At 50.6% G+C, this 21659-nt stretch overlaps 1 long non-coding RNA gene across 1 annotated transcript; it reads right to left on the reverse strand.

The window, feature by feature from the left end:
• Positions 1 to 232: 232 nt before the first annotated feature.
• On the reverse strand, positions 233 to 2248 carry LOC135977888 (uncharacterized). Its single transcript, XR_010595327.1, has 2 exons — positions 2054 to 2248; positions 233 to 683 (listed from the first exon to the last, which is right to left on the reverse strand). It is a non-coding gene; the product is annotated as an uncharacterized LOC135977888 (long non-coding RNA).
• Between the last annotated feature and the right edge of the window lie 19411 nt (positions 2249 to 21659).

The raw sequence follows: 21659 nt of genomic DNA on the forward strand, positions 1-21659 counted from the left end.
CCTGTGCGGTCCCTGGGAGGAACCCCCTTCAGTGTGCCAGCCCTTGTCGGGGGTCCACTCTCTCTTGGGGGTTAAGCCCCTCCACCTCCTGGAGCCGCACCCCTCGGAGCCTTAGCACACCTGTTTCTCGCCGTGGCCCCCTCAGGGAGTCCACTCGCTCTGGACCCCCAGGGCCTCCACTCCCCAAAGGGAATAATGTAACCCTGTTCTCTAGACTGGAGTGACACTCAGCCAGTGTAAAACAAGAAGGTTTATTGAGCGTCTGAACATAGCACAGGAAACTCTTAGGGCCCTCGAGCCTGGCTTCCCTCAGCACAGCACATCCAAGTCTCCCCTGCATCCAGGTGGGCTCTGCCTGCTCTCCCTCTCCAGCCCAGAGCCCTCCTGCTTCCCAGATGGGCATCTGATATCACCACCCTCAAGCCCTGCCTCTGTCCATTGTCTTCTCTCCAGGTAAACAGGGTCGCCTGGGCCTCCTCTCCTCTCTTCCGTCCTCTGGCCCCCTCTGGCTGGAACCGGCTTGTTAGGTCACCGGGGGTCCTCTCTTTACAGCTCATTGTCCTCCCACTGGCCAGAACTGGCTGCGACTCCTGAGCTGGACCTCTGGGTCACCAGGTCGCCAGTCGCTGGGGTATCCATTCTCCAGGCCATTGGCTGGTGTCCCAAGTTCCCTAGCTGGTCCTCTGTAACAACAAACTCCCTCTCCCATCACCTCGTTAAACCAGTAACACCCAGGGAAACTGAGTCCCGCCCCCTCTGCATGCAAACCATTGGAAAAACAAGAAAAAAACAAGACAATTCCCCCACTTCATCACACAACCCCAACGTTGATTCCCCATCCCACCCTATCCCCAGCTTCACCTAACCTCTACTCTCACCCTACCCTTCCTCTGTCCCCTACCGCATCCCACACCCCACCCCAACCCCTCACCCACCTGACCCAACTCACAGCCCATCCCAGCCTAACCTCAGCTCCACCCCCTGCCCCCTACCCCACCCCTGACTCCACCTCAGCGCCATCTCTGAACACTACCCCAACCTACCTTCCCCTGCTTCTGACTCCACCCCCAGATCCACCTGACCCTACCCCACCCTGCCTTCCACTACCCCACCTCTGACCCCATCCCACCCTGCCTTCCCCCGCCTCCACCCCAGTGCCATCTCTGACCCCTACCCCACCCTACCTTCCCCTACCCCATCTCTGACCCCTACCTCACCCTACCTTCCCCCGCCTCTGAGCCCTACCCCAGCCTGCCTCCCTTACCCCACCTCTGACCCCTACCTCACCCTGCCTTCCCCCCGCCTCCACCCCAGTGCCATCTCTGACCTCTACCCCACCCTACCTTCCCCTACCCCACCTCTGATCCCTACCTCACCCTGCCTTCCCCCCGCCTCCACCCCAGGGCCATCTCTGACCCCTACCCCACCCTACCTTCCCCCGCCTCTGAGCCCTACCCCACGCTGCCTCCCCTACCCCACCTCTGACCCCTACCTCACCCTGCCTTTCCCCCGCCTCCACCCCAGTGCCATCTCTGACCCCTACCCCACCCTAATTCCCCCACCTCTGACCCCTACCCCACCCTGCCTTCCACTACCCCACCTCTGACCCCTACCCCACCCTGCCTTCCCCCGCCTCTGAGCCCTACCCCACACTGCCTCCCCTACCCCACCTCTGACCCCTACCTCACCCTGCCTTCCCCCAGCCTCCACCCCAGTGCCATCTCTGACCCCTACCCCACCCTGCCTTCCCCCGCCTCTGAGCCCTACCCCACCCTGCCCTACCCCACTCCCAGCCCCGCCTCGAGTCGCCCCCCGCCCCGCGCTCCCCCAGGCAGCCAGGCAGGCATTCTGGCCGGCAGCGGCGGGGCGATGCGGGCCCGGCCGGCTGCCCTACGCGGAGTTGCTGGCGGCGCAGGAGCGCTGCGTGGGGCCAGGCGCGGCGGGCTGGCTGCTGCTCTCCGAGCCGGCGGGGCCCGTGTACACGCGCGGGCTGCAGGGCAGCCCCGACCCGGCGGGCGAGGAGCGGCGGCTGCGGGCGCTGGGCGCTGCTCACCTTCCACGGCCCGGGCCAGCTGCTGGCTTACCCGGTGCTGGACCCGCGGCGCCTCGGCCTCTCGCTGCGCGCCTGGGCCTGCCCGCCCCGTGCGCCGTGCCGCCGCCCTCCACCGGCGTGTGGCTGCGGGGCCGCGAGCTCTGCGCCGGGCCGGGTTCCGGGGGGAGGCGGGGGGCTGGGAGAAGTGCGGGGGGTCCCGGGGCAGGAAGGGAGTGAGGGGGAAATGGGGGGGGCTCGGGGTCCCTGGGGAGGAGGCAAGAAGAGGGGTGCAGGGGAAATGGGGGGCAGGAGAGAGGTGGGGGTTGGGTGATGTAGTTGGCTCCGGGTCCCTGGGGAGGAGGCAGGAAGAGGAGTGGGGGTAAAATGGGGGGCAGGAGAGAGGTGGGGGTTGGGGTATGTGGGGGGCTCAGGGTCCCTGGGGAGGAGACAGGAAGAGGAGTGGGGGTAAAATGGGGGGCAGGAGAGAGGTGGGGGTTCGGGTATGTGGGAGGCTCAGGGTCCCTGGGGAGGAGACAGGAAGAGGGTGGGGGCAAAATGGGGGGCAGGAGAGAGGTGGGGGTTGGGGTATGTTGGGGGCTCAGGGTCCCTGGGGAGGAGACAGGAAGAGGGGTGCAGGGGAAATGGGGGTAGCAGTCGGGGGATGCAGGGGTTCAGGGGGTCCCTGAGGAGAAGGCAGGAGGTCATGGGGGGCAGCAGAGAGGTAGAGGATTAGGGGACAAGTGGAGACTTGGGGAGCTCCTGGGAAGTTGGCAGGAGATGGGGCTGAGCGTCCTTGAGTGAGTTAAGAGTAGTTTCAGGTTTTGCACCCGCCCAAGTGCCCCACCAGTGTTTGTGGTTTTATGATCACAAGCCCTGATGCTGCAATGAACCGCACAGACTCCAGTGGGGCTCAGCACGGATGTAGGGATCCACCCATGGGGTTTTCAGTGCAGGATCAAGGCCATGCTTTTCTGCTTCGCCTGGTCTGCTCTAATGAGTCTTACTGGCATTGTTGTGTTGGTTTGGGGTGTGATTTTTACTAACGTAGATATGCCAGTAAAGCGGTAGTATAGACACAGTTATAACGGTGTTTATACTGGTATCGTTCATCCTGGTCAGGGAAATCCAATAAGCACTTCTATACCAATATAAATATGTCCACACTAGAGGTTTTTGACAGTATAGCTCCTAGCGTAGACCTGGTCTACCCTTAAAATTTTTGCCAGTGTAGCTATGTTATCAAGCGTGGAAAAAATCACACCCCATAACTGACCTGATGGTGTTGGCAAAAGCACAAGTGTAGATGCAGTTATACAAGCAAAACCATGCTTTTGCTGATATCGTTTATTTCATTTAGGGAACTGATATAAGTTATACAAGCAAATGCACTCTTCCTGGTACAAACGGCACCTCCACTAAGATGGTTTGCTGGTATAGTTACACTGGCAGATCCTTTTCTAGCAGAGACAAGGCCGTAGCGTAGCCTTTATTAAACTGCTTCTCCTTTCATGTGCTGCTGTGTGAAAGATCCATGGAAAATAGCAGGTAGAGTGTGACCTGATTATACATGGAGTGTGGCTAAAGGCAGTCCACATACTGAAATAATAGAGATCCCCCCCGCACGCTAATCTCAATTCTAATAATCTTAGGGGTTACTTGTAAATCACTAGGAACTACATTTTTATGCCTCAGTCCTGGAAAGATTTCTGCACGTGTGTACCATTACTCATGTGTGTAATCTCATTGGATTACTCCTCTGACTAAAATTGTGCACATGTGTAAATCTTTCAGGACGTGGGCCTTAATAATTCCTGGAAATTTTCTGCTACTGAAAAGCTCTATGATTCTCTAAAAACAATGGTCACAGTACAGTAGTGTAGAATCCCAGCTCTCCTGTTGTGCAGTGCAAAGCAGGAAAATCAGGGATCTACTATGTATGACTGCGAACATGCACATCATGCTGTCCTTTGTCCTCATTCGCTACCAGAGCCAATCCTGCTAATAGGCAGGATTTGCCTGGTTAACAAGCAGATATTTACAAGAATTTCACTTCCTCATGAGGGACTGCACACCATGCCTGCATGTCTCTGCAATAACAATGAACCCAGTGCCCTGGGCTAGATTTGTATTATATTAGAGCCTGGGAACCCCAGTCACAAATACAGTGCAGACAGGCAGGTCTCTGCCCCCAAAGAACTTACAGTTGAAGTGTAAGATGAGATAACAGATGGTGGGGGAGTACAAGGAAACATTGAGACCGTATTGGTGAACGTGATAAGCTATGGTCTCAGCGCCCTCACTGCTGATAAGCACTACAGCATTGGTGCCTCATCAGCTGGGCAACTTATGTGGTAAGGTGGATAGGAGTCTTAGTGTGAAGGGGATATTTAACCATTGGAACAACTTGCCAAGGGCTGGTAATTTTTAAATCAGGATTGGATGTTTTTCTGAAAGATCTGCTCTAGGGGTTATTTGGGGGAAGTTCTGTAGCTTGTGTTTTACAGGTCAGGCTAGATGATCACGATGGTCCTTTCTGGCCTTGGGATCTGACATTTAAGATGACTTTGGGGGAGGGGTGGTGTGTGGTACATAGCACTGAACGAGGTGACATGTATGTTTTGCTTTTCAGGTGTCCATTGTGGAAGGCATATAACCTCTCATGGGCTGGCGCTGAACTGCTGCACAGATCTTACGTGGTTTAATCACATTGTTCCTTGTGGACTCGAAGGGATGGGTGTCACCTCCCTGAGCGAAGAACTCCAGAGACATGTCACAGTTGATGAAATCACTGAGCCTTTTCTGGACGCTTTTGAAGAAGTGTTTCAGTGCACCCTAACTTCCCATGAGGAATCTATCGGATAAAGAGCTCCGAGTGCCTCACTTACCTGTGCAAATGTGAATATTTCTTTGGTGCTTTCATGGTGTTACCAGAAATCCAGCTTGCTTGTTCCATCTTCCTATTAGCAATTAAATACGGGTAACAAACTGTACTCCTCGCATTTGAAACATATTTCTTGCTTTTGTAAAAATGAGCTGCTGTGTCTTTAAGTATACATGGGTCTTTAAAAAAAACAACGAGGAGTACTTGTGGCACCTTAGAGACTAACAAATTTATTTGGGCATAAGCTTTCATGGGCTTAAACCCACTTCATCAGATGCATGGAGTGGAAAATACAGTAGGCAGGTATATATACACAGTACATGAAAAGATGGGAGCTGCCTTACCAAGTGGGGGGTCAGTGCTAACAAGACAATTCAATTAAAGTGGAAGTGGGCTATTCTCAACAGTAGGATACCAAGGGAGGAAAAATCACTTTTATAGTGGTAACGAGGCCAATGTAATCAGGGTGGCCCTTTTCAAACAGTTGACAAGAAGGTGTGAGTAACAGTAGGGGGAAATTAGTTTTTGTAGTGACCCATCCACTCCCAGTCTTTATTCAGGCCTAATTTGATAGTGTCCAGTTTGCAAATTAATTCCAGTTCTGCAGTTTTTCATTGGAGTCTGTGTTTGAAGTTTTTTTGTTGAAGAATTGCCACTTTTAAGTCTGTTATTGAGTGTCCAGGGAGATTGAAGTGCTCTCCTACTGGTTTTTGAATGTTATAATTCTCGACATCTGATTTGTGTCCATTTATTCTTTTGTGTAGAGACTCTGCAGTTTGGCCAATGTACATGGCAGCGGGGCATTGCTGGCACATGATGGCATATATCACATTGGTAGATGTGCAGGTGAACGAGCCTCTGATGGTGTGGCTGATGTGGTTAGGTCCTATGATGGTGTCCCTTGAATAGATATGCGGACAAAGTTGGCAACAGGGTTTGTTGCAGGGATAGGTTCCTGGGTTCGTGTTTTTTGTTGTGTGGTGTGTAGTTGCTGGTGAGTATTTTCTTCAGGTTGGGGGGCTGTCTGTAAGCGAGGACTGGACTGTCTCCCAAGGTCTGTGAGAGTGAGGGATCATCCTTCAGGATAGGTTGCAGATCCTTGTTGATGCGCTGGAGAGGTTTTAGTTGGGGGCTGAAGGTGACGGCTAGTGACGTTCTGTTACTTTCTTTGTTGGGCCTGTCCTGTAGTAGGTGACTTCTGGGTACCCTTCTGGCTCTGTCAATCTGTTTCTTCACTTCAGCAGGTAGGTATTGTAGTTTTAAGAATGCTTGATAGAGTTTCTGTAGGTGTTTGTCTCTGTCTGAGGGATTGGCGCAAATGCGGTTGTATCTTAGAGCTTGGCTGTAGACAACGGATCGTGTAATGTGGTCTGGATGAAAGCTGGAGGCATGTAGGTAAGTATAGCGATCAGTAGGTTTCCGGTATTGGGTGGTGTTTATGTGACCATCGCTTATTTGCACTGTAGTGTCCAGGAAGGGGATCTCTTGTGTGGACTGGTCCAGGCTGAGGTTGATGGTGTGGTGGAAATTGTTGAAATCTTGGTGGAATTCCTCAAGGGCTTCTTTTCCATGGGTCCAGATGATGAAGATGTCATCAATGTAGTGCAAGTAGAGTAGGGGCGTTAGGGGACGAGAGCTGAGGAAGCGTTGTTCTAAGTCAGCCATAAAAATGTGGCATATCACTTTAATTGAATTGTCTCGTTAGCACTGACCCCCCACTTGGTAAGGCAACTCCCATCTTTTCATGTACTGTGTATATATACTTGCCTAATGTATTTTCCACTCCATGCATTTGATGAAGTGGGTTTTAGACCACAAAAGCTTAGGCCCAAATAAATTTAATCTCTAAGGTGCCACAAGGACTCCTCGTTGTTTTTGCTGATACAGACTAACACGGCTACCACTCTGAAATGTGTCTTTAAGTATACATTGCATTCTGACACTGATCTTGGCCACCTCGATCTCTTTGTCGTAATGACCAAATGACATACAAAACAGGACAAAAAAAACAAAAGAGGTTTAATTTTCCTTTACACTAAACCCCCTTTACACCATTTTGGTGGTGGTACAATGCTTTGAAGTGGGTGCAGGTGTAATTTACTCCCACTTAAAGTCCCCAATATACTGCCAGAGCAGTGTGAAGGGGTCATAGCATAAATGGGGATAAAGCCCAGGAATTTCATTGACAAACTAGATGCTGCGTCTGAGCTGAGCTTCCCCGGAGAAGTAAGTTTGAAATTAAAACAGGAAGGGCTGTGTGACTCATGTCTAGTTTGTGATTCATGCTAACAGCCAGATCCATTTCTGCAGTACTCCTGCCTAGGCGGTTATTTCCCACTATGTATTTGTGCAACTGATTATTCCTTCCTAAGTATAGTACTTTGCATTTGTCCTTACTGAATTTCATTGCATTTATTTCAGACCATTTTACCAGTTTGTCAAGATCATTTTGAATTCTAATCCTGTCTTCTAAAGTGCTTGCAACCCCTCCCAGCTTGGTATCATCTGCAGATTTATAAGTGTATTCTCCATGCCATTATACAAATCATTTATGAAGATATTGAGCAGACCTGGACCCTGGACAGATTCCTGTGGGACCCCACTTAATATCCCCTTCCAGCTTGACTGTGAAGCGTTGATAATGGCTCTTTGAGTATGCTTTTCCAACCAGTTATGCACCCACCTTATAGTAGGTTCATCTAAGCGATAGTTCCCTAGTTTGTTTATGAGCAGGTCATGTGAGATGGTATCAAAAGCCTTAGGCTAAAGTCGAGTTATATTACAAGGCTTGTTATCCTGTCAAAGAAGGATATTAAGTTGGTTTAACATGATTTGTTCTTTGACTAATCCATGTTGACTGTTACATATCACCTATCTTCTAGGTGCTTACAAATTGATTTTTTGATTATTTGCTCCATTATCTTTCCCGGTAACAAAATTAAGCTGATTGGTCTGACTGGTCAGACTAATTCTTTAATTTGTCAGGGTCATTTTGAATTCTAATCCTGTCCTCCAAAGTGCTTCTGTCCCTCTCAGCTTGGTGTCATTCTCAGATTTTATAAGCATGCTTTCCACTCCATTATCCAAGTCAGTAATGAAAATATTGACTAATACTGGACCCAGGAGTGACCCCTGTGGGATCCCACTAGATATGCTCTGGTTTCACAGTGAACCCTTAAGAACTACTCTCTGAGTTCAGTCTTTCAGTCAGCTGTGCACCCATGTTATATTATTTCATCTACACCACATTTCCCTAGTTTGCTTATGAGAATGTCACATGGGACTGTCTCAGAAGCCTTACTAAAATAACCGTATATCACATCTACTGCTTCCTTCCTATCTGCTAGGCTTGTAACCCTGTCAAAGAAGGAAATTAGGTTGGTTGGCATGGTTTGTTCTTGAAAAATCCATGCTGGCTATTCCTTAGAAGCCTATGATTAAAAAAAATTAAAATTAAATTAATGGAGATATCCCATCTCCTAGAACTGGAAGGGACCTTGAAAGGTCATTGAGTCCAGCCCCCTGCCTTCACTAGCAGGACCAAGTACTGATTTTGCCCCAGATTTCTAAGTGGCCTCCTCAAGGATTGAACTCACAACCCTGGGTTTAGCAGGCCAATGCTCAAACCACTGAGCTATCCCTCTGTCCCACCCCCTGATCATTTAGGTGCTTACAAATTGGCCATTTAATATTGATGGTTCGAGTATCTTTCCAGGTATGGAAATTAGGCTGACTGGTCTATAGTTCCCCAGGTTGTCTTCTTCCCCAAGAAGAAGGATACCAGGAGCGTGTAATGGAATTGAACCAAGTAGTTATTTATTAATAACCTCATTAAACTATTTCTTTTAGTGAATTCCCTTCTGGCATTTACAATGCCTGGGGCCTCATCTTGCAATAACCTCTGCTCAGGTGGACCGCAGTGCAGAACTCCCATGACTCTACTGGGTCTCCATACAATCACACTGCTCTGTCCATGTAGTGAACCCTTGCAGGATGGGGACCTTAGGTCTCTCCCGGCCCGGAAGACTTGGACAACTGGGAAAGTGACAAGATTATCAAAATCCTGAAATCAAAAAACGGGAGGAAGTGTTGTCTAGGGGACTCGGCACAGGACTGCGACTCAGGAGATGTGTGTTTGGGTCAGCCACATATTTTCTTTGTGCTTACTTGGGAGAGATTTCCAAAGGCACAGAGGACAGTTAGGCACCGAATGCTCATTGAAAGTCACTGGGAGTTGGGTACATAACTGATTCAGGCCTTTGCAAATATCCCCCCTTAGCCTCTCCATTCTCAGTTCCCCATCTGTGCAATGAGGATAATACTTTCCTACCTCACAGGGGTGTTGTGAGGATAAAATCTATTGATGACTGTGAAGTGCTCAGCCCTGCATGGATACAAAATTTGTATTCTCATCCAATCCACAATCCGCAAACATGGGATGCAGATATCGGCAGACTTGCAGGGCTCTACACTTGGGTACTACGGTGATACGGGCCGCCTAAGTGCCTAGATAGGTATCGGCTGCCATACAAATGAAACCTGGTTAACGAAGTGGGGGAGTGATTGTTATTCAGACTGTTTAACTCAACCTGACACAGCTGGAAGGAAAGATCTAACAGCATATGTATTTTTAGTGTGAATCTAGTGCATGCAGGTTAAGGCCGCTATAGTTTTCTTTGGGATTGTCTGTAGAAGACTCTTAAGGAAGTGCCCCGTCCCCCTCAACAAGCTCCTCCTTGCCTATCAAACATAAGCTACTTGTCTTCACTTTCAAGGCCTATCCTCACCCTATCTATCATTTCTCATTCATCACAAATGTCAACTCCTACCTTCATTCATCCTATGATATTCATTGCTGTGACATTCCCCAGGGTACAATCTGGACTGATGGACAGCGATGTCCCCTCAACTCTACAACCTGGGGTGCCATTTATACTGCTTTGCTGTGAGAACAACCACTTCTGGCCTTCTCACACCCAGTCTCTAGCATGTAAATTATTCTAGCTGAGTTATAGGAGTGCTTTTAACCAGCCACTCCTGAATTATATTTCAGAGTGACACCAGAAAATTCCCAGTCCTAAATTTGTCCTCAGAAATGTGCTGCTTGTACTGCCCAGTATCTTCCTGAACAATACAAGCTCATAGAAAGTCCATCATTTCATTAATAGAAAACAATATGCACATACCTTGGTATCTCAAATGGAGCTTCCCACACACTTCAAACACACACATGTTTAGATAAAATAATGTTAATAACTACAGAAAGAAATATTTTAAGTGATTACAAGTAATGAGACATAAAAAATCAGAATTGGTTACAAATAAATAAAAGATAAAACACGAACAAATACCTAACTTAACAAGCAAAGTGAATTCAAAACAAAAGTCTCTCACCACATGTTCTTTTGCAGTGTTGGACCCCTCCCCCAATCCAATGTTCCATTCCTTTTCTTGTCCATTAGTCATGGGTGTCATGGGTAGAGAGAAAGGGAGGAGAGGGGTGATTTGGGGCCTCTGTTCCTCATTTTTATGCCTCTTCCTCCTCTGAGAATCATCTCCAGTTGGGGTTCTGGTGGCAGCCAGCCTGTTTGCATGGGAATCTCCAGCTGTTCCTATTGCCAAGATGTAAATTTCTTGCTCACACCCTTCTTCCTGCCACAAAATGGACACTTACCCAGGCGATAGTCCATTTGATTATGCTGATACTTGGCTGAGGCATCAGTTTGCCTTTTGTTTCTGAGGAACTGGTTTGTGCCTGCTTTTCTAAACTTGGAGCATGTCTCAGTAAAGTCATACAGTAGAATCTTTATAACTTTACATACAATGTTGCCATACGTATTTATCCTCTCGATCAGGGGAGAGGGGCCCCGGGCCCCGAGCTGGGGCAGAGGCTCCCCCCGGCGGCAGTGTGGGGCAGCAGCAGCAGGTGGCCCTGCCCCGGGACTGGCGGTGCTGATGGCCGCAGCCGGGGGACGCTGCGCTGTGCTCCCCTCCCAGCCTGGGCGGGGCGGGGCTGGGACAGGGGCAGCGGCTCCGAGCACGGCCCCCACGTGCTGCAGCCACAGCCGGCAGGGAGCGAGCGGCGGGTGAGTGCGGGCGGGGAGCGGGACGGCGCTGCGGGGAGCCAGGGCTCACTGCCCCTGCCACGGCCCGGGGGCTCGAGAGGTGCCACAGGATCCCCGGGTCTTCCCCAGGGAGCTCTGAAGCCCCTCCCTGGAGACCCCCCGAATTCCCCCCCTAGGGAGCCCCCATGCCCTGCCCCGGGGACCCCCGATCTCCCCCAGGGCTCCCCCTTCCCGTTCCCTGGGGACCCCTGATCCCACCCCCAGGGATCCTCAATCCACTGCCCCGGGGACCCCTGACCCACCCAGGGAACCCCAAACCGCCATTCATCTTTCCCAGGGAGCCCCCATACCAAGTCCTACGGGACCCCCCCCCACCCCGAGCCTCCATTCACCTTCCCCAGGGAGCCCCCATCTGGTGTCCCAGGGGATATTTGACTCTCCCTCCTTCCCCAGGGGATCCCCGATCCCCCCCCCACTGTCCCAGGAGGCCCTGACTCTCCCCCCACACTTTCCCCATGGAGCTCCTATCCCCTGTCCCAGGGGACCTCCAAACCCCCTGCACATTCCCCCAAAGAGCCCTTACCACCTGTCTTCAGACATCACCTACTACCTACTCCTTGACCCAGGGTCCCTCACCTGTCCCCCTCACCCCTGTCCCCAAATCCCTCCCAACCCACATCCCTGTGCCCCAGCCCCTGTCCTTTTGCTGCAGGGGACAAAGACTGACTTGTGGGTTACTGAAGGTGATTGTGCAGGTACCTACCCCTATGTGGGTCGCTACCCCTTGAAATGAACTGTGTATTTCAATGATTAAATGCTCACGTACATGTAAAGCCTGACATCACATGCATTAGCGAGTGGTTTAACCAAAATCCCAGCCTTCAAACCCCTGTGATGTTTGGGAGTGTTAAAAATCCAAATGTCGCAAGTCCTTGCAAGGTCTAGCCCTCAGCAGCAATCTGGGAGAGAGCCACCTGCTGGTGCCCTGCTGGTCCCCTCTGCTAGAGGAGGGTGGTGGAAAGGAACTATGGCTAGACACCAGCAGGAAAGGAAGCGAGGGGAGAAAGCGGCCATGTGAGCTGGGATGGGAACCACTTGCCTGTGTGGTGAGGACCTCCAGTAAAATGTGTTCGTCAAGGGGGATTGGCAACACACAGCGTCTCCCGGGAGCGGGAGGGCGAGTCCACCCACCTCTCCTAAATCGAGGGTTTGGGGAGTGGAAATCACCATACGAGGACAGATGCTAAATTGAATTTCCACTGGGAGAATGGGGGAGGATGTGGATCTTTCCGGTGTTTCTGTCAAACTCCTGCGGAAGTGAAGCTCTAGGACCGATGTGGGGTCATCACTGAGGCAGAGTTTAACAGAGGCTGCCTCTGGGTTGGCAAAAATAAACCCCACGGTTCCCTGGTGGTGTAGATCCATAGATGGTAATAATGGTGAAAGCGCTTCCCTGGGCAGGGCTCAGCTGTTCCTAACCACTCTGCTGTCTAACACCCGCAGACATCATACAGGGAGAAAAATGCCTGAGCCCTGTCTCCACTATGGCTTCCTTCCTTGCTCCTGCCCGTGGAGCTGGGGCACTGTGGAATTCCATGCTTGATTTCTGCCAGCATAGTCCAGGCTAGAAGGATCAGCCCTGGAATTTTATGGGAGGTTTTAAATATATTATGATAAGGGCTCTGGGGTTACAGTTCTCTGTCTGAAAGAGGGTGGGACTTCCTGGCAGCCACTGAGCTGGCAACAGGACAGGGTATGCAGGTATTTCTTCCCACTGCAGAATCAGAGTTTGCAGGAAAGCCACCCCATTTTTTGTAGCAATCGTTATTCAGTTTCTCATAACAACCCCCCGCTCCTGTGGCTCGAGTCCAGCATTTTAGAGCTGCACAATTACATCTAGCCTCACCTTACATTCCATACGCTGACAACCCAGTTACCACCTGACATAGCCGTAGTATCCAACCAGCCTCCTAGCGCCAGGCTGTGTACAAACACTTAGCGAGAGGTGGTCCTAGAGGCACGGATAGGTGGAGTTACTTGCCTAAGGTCCCATATCAGGTTAGTGGCAGCGGAGGAGAACCCAGATTGCTTGACTCACAGTCTGGGTTCTCCTCCTGGATCTACCATTAACCCGCATATGCTTCTTACAGGCATTGCAGTGCGGGTGGGTCTTAAGGAAGGTTTTGAAGGAGCAGAAAGTAGCAGCTGGAATCGGGCTGAATATTTTTCATCAACATTTTCATTTTCGCCAAAATTTGCCCAGCTCTGTAATGTGGTTGAAAATCAGCCAAAAAAAAAAAAAAGAATAATAATAATTCCAGCCAGTGGTAGCAGAAACTTTTCAGGCTGGCGTTGTTGGCAGAGTGGAAGGAGTGATGCATTAGTAACCTGACTGTTACGCTTACATTTATTTTTTTGGGATGGGCGGTATTTTTTTCACTGACTAGGTGTTTTCTCCCCTTTTTACAGTCTGTGGTTTGAGCTGATTAATGCCCTTTGCGCTGCTCTTAATTATATTTTGATGTCAGATTGTGTTACATTTTCACTAGTATATCTGGAAGCAGTGAAACCATATTGAAATCCCTATTTTCTTTTTAGAGATTTTGACTGAATTATTATAGTCCAGAAACTCAAATGAGATTGCCACTCTGCCTGCAGCATCTGGCGCAATTAATTATTGCCAGACACATTCATCGGGAAGGGCCCATTTCCTTCAAAATGGTTGTAAAGGTGTTTCGGGGGAAAGAGCATATAGTGGTAGTAGTTGTCACCACTTGACCTCCCTGTTGCATAATTGGTTTTATTACTAAGGGTGTCGCCGGATGTGACTGCACAGAGTTTTACTGCCATAACTGGGTTTCATTATTAAACCGAGCATTCTCTTCTTTAACACCTTAACATCCTTTTCAACATTTTCACAACCCCCAACTGTTTAATTCCCTCTCAACTCAGCAGGGTTTATTTGTCCAAAAGCCTTTTTTAACTTTTAAGGGTTTTTTTTAACGATTTATTTTTGAAAGTGACATTTTTTTTCGGGGCGCTAAGCTTATTGTTTGTTTTTTGCACTCGTTTTTTAACTTCGTACACTTTGCCGCAAAACTGTATTCTCTAAATATAGTCCTGGAAGGGCAGCTGCTTTTTACTTTGGATTTATGTAAATAGATAATAGACATTGTTTTCCTCCTGCCCTTTCCAGAATTTTTGAACATTTCTGTGGCTTTCAGAAGACCTCTCCTGTGCTCTGCCACGCATTCTTTTTTTCCTCTCCGGTACCACTCTCTGGAGTTCCTTTTTTCACCCAATCCTAGTTTCCCTGTAATACTTCTGGGGAGTCCCTTAGATTTAACCTCCTTTTCCAGTGTGGTGCGAACTTTGTTTAAATCCTTAAACCCTTCCAATGCCATTTCCTTTAACCCTGGGTCGCGACCCTTACTCTAAGGGGTGTATACATTACCTGCTCCAGACGAGCGGATCTGTGTCATGGCACCACTTTGTTGGGTTTTCCCTGAGACCTCTTCCCCTTGATTCCCCAAGAACTCAGTTTGACTCCAGTCTTGTCACTCTGGTTCCTTTATTTGGCATACGGCCCAGCTAGGCTGAGTTGTTCAGACTCAAGCGTAGGGGGTGTGTATAGGGAGTACCACACATCCAAAGTTACATAGCAAATCTCTTCCTTTATATATAATTACACGTTATATGGCATTTACTGTATGTTGAATCACACATTTTGGGATTGGCACGGTCACTTTCCAGAAACCAATCTCTGTACAGTGTGCACTGTCCATGCACAACTTACTCTGTACCCCATCTTATGTTCCAGGCTTAGCTTATCCATTATCTTGCCCATTATAAATGGTTTCCTGGGTGTCCCCCTTATCTTAGCTAGTCCAGATGTTCTGTTTCCAGCCTGCTGATTCATTTACCTCCCTAATCCTGTCTCCCAAGAAATAAGGCTTCCCCCATGTTTTATTACTTATGTCAAGTGGGACCCACAACTCTCTCGTAGATCCATCCTCTGAAAGCCCCTTTCCTTCCCTCCAGGGGACATTGTAAAGGCCAAAAGTATAATTGGGTTAAAAAAAGAATTAAAGAAGTTCCTGGAGGATAGGCCCATCAATGGCTATTAGCCAAGATGATCAGGGATGCAGCCCCATGTTCTGGATGTCCCTAAACGTCCAACTGCCAGAAGCTGAGACTGGACAACAGGGAATGGATCACTCAATAATTGCCCTGTTCTGTTCATTCCTGGCACTGGCCACTGTCAGAGGCAAGACACTGGGCTAGATAGACCATTGGTCTGGCCCACTATGGCTGTTCATATGAAGTAGGAGATTCAAGATCCACTGAAATAAGGGCTTTCAAGATGAAGCGAGCAAACATTTAGTTGAAATGGTTCCATGCAAAGAAGAGCAGGACATCCGATTGGGTTTTTATCCTGTACCCTGCAACCAGCTAATGATTTCTCCCCGTAAACTTTTCCAAGACCTGAAGAATCACAGAACTGGAAGGGACCTTGAGAGGTCATCTAGTCCATCCCCTGCACTCGTGGCAGGACTAATTATCTAGACCATTCCTGACAGGTGTTTGTCTAACCTGCTCTTAAAAATCTCCAATGATGGAGATTCCACAGCCTCACTAGGCAATTTGCTTAACCACCCTGACAGTTAAGAAGTTTTTCCTAATATCCAACCTAAACTGCCGTTTCTGCAATTTAAGCCCATTGCTTCAGTCTTCTCTTTTCCAGATTAAACAAACCCAATTTTTCCAATCTTCCGTCATAGGTCATGTTTTCTAGACCTTTCATAATTTTTGTTCCTCTTCTCTGGACTCTTTCCAATTTGTCCACATCCTCCCTGAAATGTGGTGCTCAGAACTGGACACAATACTCCAGTTGAGGCCTAATCAGAGCGGAATAATTACTTCTCGTGTCTTGCTTACAACACTTATGCTAATACATCCCAGAATGATGTTTTCTTTTTTTGCAACAGTGCTACACTGTTGACTCAGCTTGTGATCCACTATGATGCCCAGATCCCTTTCCGCAGTACTCCTTCCTAGGCAGCTCTACGCTGACACTGTGTCGACCTAATGACATTGACCATGACTCTACACCACTCGGGGAGGTGACATTACTAAATCGGTGTAGGGAGGCACTTTACATCAACGGGAGCCGAATTTAAGTGAAGACACTTCCACAGCTCGGTGGACGCAAGGCAGCTTACGGTGACCTACCCCTGTAGTGTAGACCAGGCCTCACTTTGACTGAGGCATTAGAAAGGGGATTGCAACAATAGGCCTGACAAGTGTATAGATACAGCTCCTTAGCAGGTGACTAAGCCGTTGACAACCCAAGATATCAGTTTACCCTCTGACAGAACAATTGCTGCATTCATGAGAGACATGGGCAGGTATTTAACTCCGCCCCCAGGCAGGACCCTGAATAATAGGGACAATTATCCTTTCCTTTGTTGGGAGAGCTGCAGAAGCCAGTGTCTGGCCCGGGCAGGAAGCTCAGGTGGACCAGCCCTGTTGTCACTACACAGCCTTGTTGTCCTTTCAGAGAGGTGTAGCTGGGAACTCGTTAGCTTGTGGGATTGGTCGTGAATTGCAGCTTCTCCCAGCTCTAGGGCAGCAGTTCAAACCCAGCCTGTGTTGGGAGTTGGCTGATGGTTGTTACCATCTGATGCCTTACTCAGCCAGCTATGAAATAAACTTGGCCTTGGTCTAGGCCACAACAACCACCCCAAGAAGTCAGGGGCTAACTTGGTCCTCTTTCCCCCAGTGGGGAGATTGGTGGTTCCTCTAGGGTGTGGCTGGGGCACATGAGTATGTCATCAGTCCATGCTTGCTTAGTAATATAATAATATATGGAGATATACCTATCTCACAGAGCTGGAAGGGACCTCGAAAGGTCATTGAGTCCAGCCCCCTGCCTTCACTAGCAGGACCAAATACTGATTTTTGCCCCCAATCCCTAAGTGGCCCCCCTCAAGGATTGAACTCACAACCCTGGGTTTAGGGGGGTAATGCTCAAACCACTGAGTGTGGCTCTCTCCCTCTAGCGGCTGGACCACAGAGAATTCTGACATTGCCTCTGGCTTTGAGCTAAGAGACTTCCCCCTCTGGGGACGCTCATCCTGAGCTGAGAGCTCTGCCCAGCTGAGCTTCCTGTAAGGGCCACCACTTATCACGTGATACCCCGAGCGTGTGAGCAGCAGCAGGGCTTGAGCCTGTGGCCTCTGTGTCAAGCTGTCCTGCAGTGTCTTAAGAGCTCGAGTACCAACCTCAGTCTGTTATGAGCCAGGCACAAACTCCAAATTGGTTCTATACACAGAGCCAGTGTTACCTCTAATTTTTCCCACCCATGTGCGGAATGAATTTTGTTACGTGCACCAATATGGAGGTGATGTGTGACACATCATCTTCATATAGGTGCACATAACAAAATTCATCTGGTGGGGTGGGGCCGAGGGGTTTGGAGTGTAGGAGAGGGCTACGGGCTGGGGCAGAGGGTTGGGATGCTGGGGCGTGAGGGCTGTGGGTTGGGGGTGCGGGCTCTGAGGTGGGGCCAGGGATGAGGGGCTCAGGGCTGGGGCAGAGGGTTGGGTGCAGGAGATGGAGGCTCCATCTGGGGGTGTGGACTCTGGGGTGGGACCGGGGATGAGGGGTTTTGGGTGCAGAAGGGTGCTCCGGGGCTACGGCGTGGAGAGAGAACTCCCCCCAGCTCTCTCTCCCCACTGCAGCACCTGGGCTGTGGGGAGAGGTGCCTCTCCCCGCCGCAGCTCCGGGGCTGGGGCCGTGGGATAGGTGTCCCCCGCGGCCGCGGCAGGTCTGAGCCGGGACTGGGTTTGGGCTGCCCCTCTCCCAGCCACGGCAGGTCCGGGGCCGAGTTGGTTCTGGGGTTACAGGTGGATGGTGTAAGGATTGTTGCTCTACTGCTACCTCTATTGTGGGCAGCAAACGTCCATCTACAGAAGGGGCCGTATGACCCCTTTCACCAGCGCGAGTCTTTTAAAAATGGCTCACGGGTATAACTGTAGAGGTATGATTATGCCAGTAAGTTTCCCCATGTAGTCAAGCCCTTAGAGATGGCATGCTTCCGATGAGATGTTAAACCAAGGTCTCTTCTGCCCATCTCTGAAGGCTGGCCAGGGAGAAGTGACCTTTTACATGGAGCTTTTCAAAAGAGATTAGGGGTTAGCTGGTACTGTGGCAAATGCTCCCTCCCTGCAGGGTCGGTGCAAACCAGCAGCCCGCAGGAAGCAATAATATTGCTACCAAACTAGAATAGGAACCCCTGGGCCAGGGCTTCTCCAGCTTCTTCATTATGCAGATGGTGTGAAACTTCCTGGAGTGGATCATCTCCCCTGGCAACCCCCTACTGCTCCCCTCCTGCTTCGCTCCTTCATCTCTTGAGTGCCTTAGACCGCCAAGGGGGCTCAGCTGAGCCCATCTGACCGGCACTGCTGCGGGGCAGTTCCTTGGCAGGGTGGGACACGTGCTTCTAAAGGCAGCTGGGTCGAGACAAACAAAGGACGTTGACCCTGGTTTAAGCTCCGTGACGGCAATGTGGAGAAGGTCTGTTGCTACCATAGTGCTCCTGGGTGCCATGCCCTGTCTCTGACCTGCGGCAAGTGCCTCTTTGTGCCTGGGTCTCGCTTTGTAAAAGAGATGTGATGTGTCACCTCAGCAAACAGGCGGGGCAGGGGCATTCACTAGTATAATTAGTGACACTTGCTGTGGATGGGTCTGTCTCCCTGTGAGTGCATTGATCAGAGAGGACCTTAAGCATAAGAGCGGCTTGGGGGCCCTGCACATGCTTACAACTTATGGGCCAGCTCGGTTCCCTTCCTTGGCAATGGGACCAGAGTCAGGGGCAAACTGAGGCCTAATCTCCTGCTCCAGCAATGGGGCTGCTGTTTGCAGCTGGAACCTCCTGGCCAAATGCAAAATCCAGATCCAGGGTTTGCCTGCCCCTGTTTCTAACAGGACTGACCTGTCGCTGCTTATTAGGGGCTTGTTACGTTAATAATAGACATTGCTGCTGTATTTGTAAATGGACTTTAATATGCTGTAATTCGTCTCATTGGTTAATGCATTATGAGGCCCTGTGAATTCCTGTAGTGCCTCCTTGGGCCAGCCCCGCCAGGTGATCTGTAATAAAATACCATCATTAAATACTTATGGGATCCAGTGAAATGGATTATTTGGAAAGAGTATGTCTTTAGCCAGCCTTTAAGTGGGAGCTGACCAGCTGTTGCAAGGCCAGGGCATGGTTAGCCCAAGCTGTGTTTATTGTCTCTGGTCTGCGTGTAAGGGATGAGCTGAAATGTTAGCCAGCCTGGGAGAAGGACAGATTCCCATTGATGCTGGTGGATGCACGTTGGACGCATGGTGCAGATGGTGCTGAGCTCTGGGGCAGGGGAAGCAGAGGGAACAAGTCCTCAGGAGCCCTGGCTGCATGACATCCTCCCCTTTCTCTACTGTCTGCGTCCCACCTCTGCCTGGGCTCGGCAGTTCCTTCCTTTGTCCGGTCACTGATCGAATGCAGGCGCTGAGCCCCCTCTGTCGGTCGTCCCTCGGCTCTTGTGACCCCTGAGTGCTGGGACATGGGGTACCAGTGATGCGAGGGAAGGAGAGAGGGCGTTGCCATGTGATGACTAATAACCACACCACGATGTTCTGCTACACCAGGGGTGGGCAAACCTTTTGGCCCGAGGGCCACATCGGGGTTACAAAATGATAAGGAGGGCTGGGTAGGGAAGGCTGTGCCTCCCCAAACAGCCTGGCCCCCGCCCCCTATCCACCCCCTCCCACTTCCCACCCCCTGACTGCCCCCCTCAGAACTCTCCACCCATCCAACCCCCCCTGCTCCTTGTCCCCTGACCGCCCCCTCCCGGGACCCCTGCCCCCTATCCAACCCCCCTGCTTCCAGTCCCCTGACTGCCCCGCCCCCTATCCACACTCCCGCCCCCTGACAGGCCCCCTGGGACCCCACACCTATCCAACCCCCCCTGTTTCCCGTCCCCTGACTCCTATCCCCACCCCCACCCCGTGAGACTCTACACGGCGCCACAGTCCGCTCTATGGGGGTATGAGTTGTGCAGCACTCGCACGTCGCACTCTAGCCAGCCCGTGTAGACCCCGCTGGTGGGAATTAAAGGTACCTAATGCACATTGATGCCGTCCTGAAACAGGCCTGCTGGAGGGTGCAGGGTCTGCTCCCGGCTAGTAGCCTTGTGGACACTGGCCACCGTGGTGAAAGGACTGGAGTGGAGAGACAAAGCTGGTGAGCAGCAGAGGGGAGGGCACCCTGCACCCTCCTGTGGGGCACAGCCGTGTGCCCAGGCTGGGGAGCTCTGCAAGCTTTGGGCCTCATACTCCTATGGGCAGTGGATTTGCCCTGCGCAGGGTTGTGCCTATATGGCACTGTCTAGTCCGTGGGGTTCTTCTTTCCGTAATGTATTGGAGGAGCCGCATACAGAACATATACACCTCGAGTGCCATACCAGAGGCTTCACCTGTCGCGTCCTTACCCTGCCCAGTTAAGCCATTCCTTGCCACTCAGATGCTCTTTTCTGCATGCAGCTTCACTGGACCAGGCGCATTCTGCGGCTGCGCCCTTAGCAGTCCTGCCCCGAATCCCAGGTGAAAGGTGTTAGTCTGTACCAAGGAACGTCAGTGACCTAATCACAGCCTGGGATCTAATGCTTCTAATCCCTCCAGCGGCAGCGTGGCAGCTGGCATTTATGATGGGCAAGAGTGGAATTCCAGCCCCCTGGCTCTGGACACCACATGTGCTCTGGGACGTGCTGACTGCCATGCTGTGAATCCCAGAAGTGGGTCCCAGAGGTGGGACTGTTGGAGAGCAATTGCAGCCCCAGTCCATCTGTGTTTCTGATTGTTTCAGGAAGTCCTCAGATATGAGGGGGTGGTACTTCCTGGCCAGTCAGTCAAAAGTGTTAGTGTCACCGTGAGATAAACCCCTCTCCCAGACCACACCCTCTGATCCACCTTTTCCACTCCAGATCCAAAAAACCCAGATATCAGGTCTTGTCAAATGGCACCTGGACACACAAGCCGGAATGCGAACTGGCCGGGTGGCAACCCTAATCCTCCATGAATTTATCTAGTTCTTTTTTGAACCCTGTTATAGTTTTGGCCTTCACAACATCCTCTGGCAAGGAGTTCCACAGGTTGACTGTGCGCTTGTGAAGAGACTGTGCAGTGTGAAGATTGATCCCATTGATAGATTGTCAGCTCTTCATGGCAGGGATTGTCTTTTGTGTTGTGTTTGTGCAGCACCTGGCACAATGGGGCCTAGTCCATGACTGGGGTGCCTAAATCGTATGGTAATATAAATAACAAACACATATACAGCACCTGGCACAATGGACTGGGGCCGTTAGGTCCTACTGAAATCCAAATAAATAATAACAACAACAGATTTGAATTGCACTGGGCATAGGGCCAGAAACCTATGCCCTAGGGAACCAGTGGTGTCAAGAACCTAGCTCTGGGTCTGTTACTGTCCGTGTCCTTAGCTGCTCTTGTCAACACAAAGCTGAACCGGGGGTGTTTTGGTGGCACTCCCTCTGGAGCTGCCTGTATTGTTAACAGTTTGCAGGTGAAATACAGTCCAGAGCCGAACTTGCCGTGACCTACAGTCTGGTAGGTTTGT

This window comes from Chrysemys picta, unplaced genomic scaffold (genome assembly GCF_011386835.1).
Source record: "Chrysemys picta bellii isolate R12L10 unplaced genomic scaffold, ASM1138683v2 scaf64, whole genome shotgun sequence".
Taxonomy (NCBI): domain Eukaryota; kingdom Metazoa; phylum Chordata; order Testudines; family Emydidae; genus Chrysemys; species Chrysemys picta.